Genomic DNA, 7,539 nt, shown 5'->3' with positions numbered 1-7,539 from the left:
TGACATCACATAATTCATGAAGGCTATTGTTGAAGAGTTTTGTGTATAAAATCTAAAAGAAGGGCATGTTAAAGTGTCACAGTGAGGTCTTCTTTCTGGTAATTTCTGGGGAATAGGCCCAATAGATCATTCCAGCTAAGAAAGTCTCTCCCTTAATCTGAAGAAAAAGGCAATGAATATCTGTTGCCTTCATTTTTTTTATGTTGTTAAATGTTTATATTTGGCAATAACTGTATCCCATAATCCTTATCAACTTTTTGCCACTTATCTACAAATTTCAAATCTGGATGCTGCTAGCCCATCATCACCCTGTGTTTTGCATTGTAAATAAATACTATATAACCCTTGAAGACTGCTCCTGTATGTAGATCAAGCCTTTTGTTCAAGAGGAGATAAGTACACTGGTGTGCTGAGAACCAGGGAATACTATTATCTGTGCTAGACTATGACTTGGGAGTTTGATAATTTGTTAAGGATATGCACAGAGGAAATAGTGATAATGACCATTCTAATTTTTCCTATAGCTTTTTTCTTGAAGTATCGTGATTTCATTTTAAAAAAAATTAATTGAGCTCTTTGCTTGCCAAGCACTATAGTTAATAGTCCTAGAGGGGAAAAAAAAAAAAAAACAGAAAGAAACACAATATTTGTTCATAGTCCCTTGCCTCATGGAGCTGACCAGAAATGGATAGTTTTTTTTTTTTTTTTATAAAGAAAAATGTAATTTTCATAATTATTGTAAGCATTATGGTGCTGCAAATATAGAAAATTTAGGAACTATAACCAAAAAGGAAAACAAAGCACAATCCCAGCTGTCATGCTTTGTACGTGAGGTTTTCCCCCAAATATCTCATGTGTGTTGAGACTAAGTTCCTAGAGTCACAAGCTCAGTAGTGGTATGAAATTTGATTTAATTACCACATCTTCTCTGTGCACCATGCTCTGTGCACCTAAGCTTGAAGCTCACAGTCTTGAAAGTTCAAGTAAATTAACACATGAGTTCTTGCTTTGGAAAACCTCCTTATATCCTCCTCCCTTATTTTGCTATGTAGCCAGACTGGCTTTGAACTTAATGGGCTTACAAGCATGACATATCTATTATTATTGTTATTGTTGTGTACAGAGGACTTTCAGTGGCAGGCAGTTGTGGGAGTCCAGCTCTGACCTGTCAAAGGGTTCTTGGTGGAAGGAGAGAGGAGTGAGGAAGTATTAGATAGAAATATGGGCAGAGAGAGAAAGACAGAGACACGGGATAGCTTCGGGAGGACCCTAGGTCAATACCCAGTTGCCTCAAGATTTATTCTAATTGGCTTTTTATACACTACCAAGGGGAGAGGCAAAAGACCTCCCCCTTTCAAGATCAAAGCACACTGTACATCAAAGTGTAGACCCTTCAAAACACCTGGTAACCACACCCTTGGCCAAATCATCCTATTATACAGCTCTGCTGGGTAAAGCAAGTTCAGATTTTCTGACTTTGAGTAAGGCCTTACTAGGGAGCCTCTGTGGGCCCCCACAGACAGTTAGGCTCCATCCAGACCATTATCTAAAATTTCCAATCATTTGAGAGAAGTATATCAAATGTACTCATGAAAACAGTTTCTTTCCTTTTTGAAAAGATTTATTCAAAAAAATTATTTTTAACTATGTGTTTGTCGGGGGAGGGGTACAACTAATGCATGCACTGGAGTGCAGGTGCCTGTGTAGTCCAAAAGTGTTGGATGCCCTGATGCTGGAGTTGCAGGCAGTTGTGAGCTGCCTGATGTGGATGCTGGGAATCAAACTCTTCAAGAACTGTATGTATTCTTGTATATCTCTGAGCCAGCTCTCTCGCTCCTAAAGCTGGCCTCTGATCACTGGTTTTGGACACATCAATATTGGCGTACCAGAAGTTTGCCATAAAGAGCTGAGGGAGTAGCTCAGTAGTAGAAAAGCTCTGGGTTTGATCCCAGCACTGAAGGAATTCATGCCATGACATATATCTTTTCTCTTTTCTTTTCTTCCAAATCCAGTGGGATTCTACTCTGCTTCTGATGAGAACAGGACTTAAATACTGGCCAGGTCAGGAAGGGACCCAAAGCAGGTTTCCAAAAAAGTCCTTGCTGGTGGCTGCAATGCCAGGAAAGAGTTCTGTTGTCCATTTCTTTCTTAACTCTTAAGTAAGGCTACTATGACCAGTGACTGACACTGAGAGGAGACACCTGGACACCTTTAGGCCAACTGGGTGGACCATACCTCACCCCAGCTGCTGCCGTAAGTCCTTTAAAAAACCCCAGACTAGCAGCTTGATAGTACCCTATTTGCTGAGACCCCCTCTCTTTTATACTGGAACTCTGCTGTCCTCTTCGCTTCCTTCCTTCCTTTTAAGCTCCTACCTATTAACATATAATAAACTTTTCTAAAACTCACCCTCTGCGCTCTGTAAATCTTAATTCTTCACATTTAAAAGTCAAGAACCCGAAAGCCATTGCCTTGGGTGGTTTTGATGCTGTCAAGTTTTCCAGGACCCCAGCTCCCCGAGGAAGGTTTTGCTGTCTCAAAGACACCCCAATATTCCTATATCATTTCCTTTCTAATATGTTCCATTTCATTCCCCATCTATCTCTTTGTCTATATCATGTGATGTGTAAAGGAAAGAGGTCTGTAGGCAGCTAGAAATTTATTTCTAAGTTTGAACTCTAAATGCTGGTTCTTATCTCTAGGTCAGCCTTTTGGATGAAAACATCCATGTTTAACTTTTGTGACTTTTACCAGTGGGTGAAGGTTGAAGAGGTTTCAGATAGAGGAGACTGAGATCTTGGCCCACAATTTCCTGATTCTTGTCATCACCAGAATTCAGAAATGGAGCAGAGTAAGGAACTGGGAGGGAATTTGTTCAAGGGCAAAGTGCACACTCATGAGTGAGTATGGGCTCCTCAAGAAAGGCAGAGCTGGGACCTGAAGAGATGGCTCAACTGTTAAGAGCACTGGCTGCGTCTCCTGATGGCCTGGGTTCAATCCACAGCACCCACATGGTAACTCACAACTCCCAGTATTAACTATAGTTCCAGGGGTTCTGACACCGTCTTCTGGCCTCCTCAGGCACCAGGCATGCAAGTATTGCCCAGACATACATGCAGGCAAAACACTCGCAGGCATACATTTAAAAAAAAAAAAGAAAGAAAGAAAGGCATAGCTGAGATTTTGGATATCTTGTTTTATGAGAAAACTGTAATGGAGGAAAGGGTTGTTCAGGAGTTATGGTGGGAGTGGGGATGGAATGCAAGATGTGAGGATTTCAAGAGTGGAAGTAAGATTTGCACCACATTTCTGTCTTTAGATAAGATTTTTGAAAGTGGCCTGACATCAGATGAATGAAGAGAAAAGGCCATTTGCCAAGTCTAAAGCTATAGAGAGAGAGATGCCATTATAATGAAGCAAAGGTCAGTTAGAGGTCACTTCCATTGGCCATTTTGGTCCCAACTAGCTTTCAGTGTCCATATGACTTTATTGTTTGAACGATGGTACAATGTTCTGCTACAATATGATTGTCATTATACTAGTATCTAAACCACCAGTTTTCCTATTTCTCCCCTATAGTCCTCTGGGATACCTCATTATACCTTCAGAATATTGTTTAAATTTAACCCAGATCCCTCCAGCAGTCAAACAAATTCATCTCTACTCTTGAGGAAGAATTGTTGATTACAGCTCCACAGTCCCAGGTATGCTTTGGAAGTGAAAATTTTGGATTGTCGTTTGTAATTCAGCATACACATTGCACATCACATTCCAAGTCCAGGGGGAGCTAAAACTGCATTCTATAGCAAACGCATTTAAACCTCCACAGTGAGACACAAAAATTCTCAGTAAGTGAGATAAATAGACATTGCAAGCAGTCTGATAGCCTTGGCATTACATTTAAGAGAAAATTTCCAGTTTCAGTGCTCTCTCTACTTGGGCAGCATGGATAGGAGATTGCAAATTCAAACAGGGAGGTGGGGGTTACTGCTAACAAAAGAGAATGAAACGTGGACTGGGAGAAAGAAGTTAAACAGAAACAAATGAACAACAAAGGGTACATGCTGGAAAGGCTCATTTAATAGGTTTCTTCCCACAGCAAGCCAGATTTCCAAGCAGATTGCCTGCCCCTTGGGGGTCAGGCTCAGAGCTTCAACCAGGACACTGCAATAAGGAAAAGAAAAAAGAAAACAACAACAACAACAACAAACTGATTTGGATAGTGGTGGTTTGGGGAGAGGTGGAACCTGGGACCTAATAACGAGCTTTGGGAGCATCTAGAAATGGTATCTTGTGTGTGAGCTAATTATTTTCAGGGCTGATTCATTTCCCCCAAGTAGTTCACAGCTGGCTCCTTTTTATTTTTCCCATTATAGTAATGCATCTGCATGGATGAATTAGCAATGGGTGGTTCAGGAGGCTTTGGCCAACCCTCTGATAGACCTATTGTTCTGGTAGCCTGTTACCAATCCCCTGACATCTCCTGAGCTCTTTTTATTTTGTTATCCTGAAACATGGGTCCTTCTGTGTCCTCGCTGCTTTTTCTCTGAAGGAAAAGAAAAGGATCTCTTGAGTCTCCTGATGATTTAACTGGCCTTTTACTCAAGGATCATAACAGCTTCGAGAAAAGAAAATGGGAGCCAGAAGGCCATAGCCCTCTTACAAGAAACACATGCAGCTTTTTTCCTCAGCCTATTCCTGAGAATTTTTCTTTTGGTTTTAGCCTTTAAAAACTGACTAGAAGCTGTGACGTGATAGATCAAAGCCAGGTTAAATATTCAAAAGCAAGTCACTTCTTCAGATATTTATCTGAATAGAAACTTTAAAGCTCTTCAGAAATTTAGTCATTCTTAAAAAATTTAGACAGGGAGGGGGCAGGTGAGATGACTTTCTGGGTAAAAATGCTTGTCATCCGAGCCTGATGACCTGACTTGGATTTTCAGAACCCATGATGGAAGGAAAGAACTACTCCCATAGATTGATTGTCTTCAGATCTCTATATGTGGCTTGGCATGTGTACACATTCGTGAACATACACACACAATACACAGAATAAGTTAAGTTAAAAAATAATGAAAATGGCAGAAATTCTTTACTAGGTAAATTTTACCTATGCATGTCATATAGACACAGAAGTACATGTACCACAAGAGAACTGATAAATGACCTTAATATAGTAAGAAATACATATTTGGTCACTGCCTGAAGTTCAAGAATTGGCTTCTAAAGCTTTTGTCATTTCCTGGTGAAGTGGGTGGGGGGAGGGAGAGGCTGAAAAGAGAATCTTTTGTTACAGGATTTGGTTTTGTTCCCAGGTTCCTAACACAAGAATTTCTAAGCCCTTTGAAATCTTTGGAATAAGGAAGAGTTTCTTCTTGCCTGCTAAAGAGATGACTGATGCCTGGATGGTTTCAGGGCAGCAGGGTGGAGATTGCCTGAGGAACCAATCATGTGATTAGGCACAACTTTTGGCTCTACTTCATGACCTCCAGAGAGAGGTAGAGGTTAATCCCACTTCCTGATGACCGAAACCAATCTTTCCAACAAAATAGAAACTTAATAAAAACCCAAAATGATGGGGTTCAGAGTTTGGGGGTTGGGGAACATATGGACATGCTGGGAGGTGCTATACCTAGAAAGGCATGGAAACTCCATACTCTTCCTGAACCTTGTTCTGTGTGTCTCTTTACCCATCTATTCCTATCTATCCTTAGTAATACCCTTCATCATAAATTTAAAAGTCTATGATTGCTGGGCCATGTGCACCATTTTAACAAATCAGAGAACCTGAGGAAGTGATCATGGGAACCTCTCATCTATAGCCAGTTGGTTCAAAAGTACATGTGTCAACTTGGACTTAAGTGAGGGGTAGTCTCGGAGGCCTTATATGGGATCCTGTGAGGGCTGTGCTGACTCTGTGCAGTTAGAATCACAATTACACTGTTGGTACTTTGTAAATACTCAGTTGGTGTTTGTAAAGAAATGGAGAGGTTCTGGGTATGTGAAACCTGAAATTTTACTGTCAGAAATGTAGGGAGAATTTAGCAAGCCAAGCTAAGTGGCATCCTACACTGGCAATTCTAGCACGGGAGACCAAGGCAGAGGAAGATGAGTTCCAGGAAGTTGGGTTGTGTAGCACCTTTTCAGGGACAGTAGGAGAAAAGTTTGGTTTGGGGCTTTTTTTATCTTTGTTTGTTTTTTCCCTTTTCATAACTTATCACAAAGGTTACATACTCTGTAAGCCTAGATGAAGAAACAGAACCTAGCCAGCACCTCAGAAGGCTTTTCTGTGATCCACCTCTAGAGTGGCCATCATCTAAATGAAGACCATGGGTACATTTTATCTGTTTTTAGTTTTTACCTTTGGTTGTGCGTCTTTCCTTGACATTATACTTGTAAGATTCATTTGATTGTTGTCTAAGTTGAAGTTCAACTCTTTTCTTGCTTTCCTCTGCTGGATGAAATAAATGCCACTTAAACGTTCTACACTCCATCAAAGGAAAAAATTGTGATAATTTTATTGAAGGGTCTTAACTGGACTTTTCAATTCTAGAACCAGAAAACATTTCATTTCATAAGATATGATGAGTGTTCCAATGAGCTGAGCAGAAGAGGATGCGTTACCAAGGAAAACCTAAATAAGCTCTCTAGCTTCACATGTTCTTAGTTAAGTTAGAATTGAGTCATTTTCTATGAGGCTGCACGTGTGGCACACACATTGTTTATCCCTGCTTGCTTTGTTGCAGAAGACTGTTGTGTGGGTTGCAATCACAGTTGTCTAGATTCCTATTCAAGGCCTTGAAGGTTTTGCTGAAGAAAACTACCTCTTGAATTGGCCTATAGATGTTTAATAGGCTGACAGGAATAAGAGGAAGAATCCTTACATCTGTTTTCATGCCATGTCTGCCTCTGGGCTTGCTAGCTTTTTGTCAGCTTGACATAAGCTGGAGTCATCTGAGAGAAGGGAACCTCAATTGAGAAAATGACTCCATACCATAACATTGCCTATAGGTAAGCCTGTGGTACATTTTTTTGATTAGTGATTGTTATGGCAGGGGGGGCCCAGCCCATTGTGGGAGGTGCTATCCCTAGGCAGGTGGTCCTGGATGGTATAAGAAAGCAAGCCATGAAGAGCAAGCTGGTAAGCAGCATTCCTCCACTGGAGTTTCTGGCTCCAAGTTCTGAACCTGCCTTGAGTTCCTGCCCTCAATGATGGATTGTGATCATGAAATGTAAGCCAAATAAATCCTCAAGTTAATTTTGGTCATGGTGTTTCATCACAGCAATAGAAACCCTAGCTAATACAGTCTCTTTTCCTATCTTAAACTTTTGGCTAAAGACAAATAACACCCTCTTTGACCGGAAACACCTGCGAAATAGCTTAGCAGTACAGGCACTTGCTGCCATGCCTGGTAACCTGGGTTTTCCTGGATCTCACATTGTGGAAGGGAAGAACAGATTTCTATACATTGTCCTCTGACTTCCATAAATGTGTGATGGCAAAAAAAGAAGCAAAAGATTAGTACTGTAGAGATCTCA

This window comes from Peromyscus leucopus, chromosome 4 (assembly GCF_004664715.2).
Source record: "Peromyscus leucopus breed LL Stock chromosome 4, UCI_PerLeu_2.1, whole genome shotgun sequence".
NCBI classification, from domain to species: Eukaryota; Metazoa; Chordata; class Mammalia; order Rodentia; family Cricetidae; genus Peromyscus; species Peromyscus leucopus.
Note: the sequence above shows the minus strand (reverse complement) of the source record.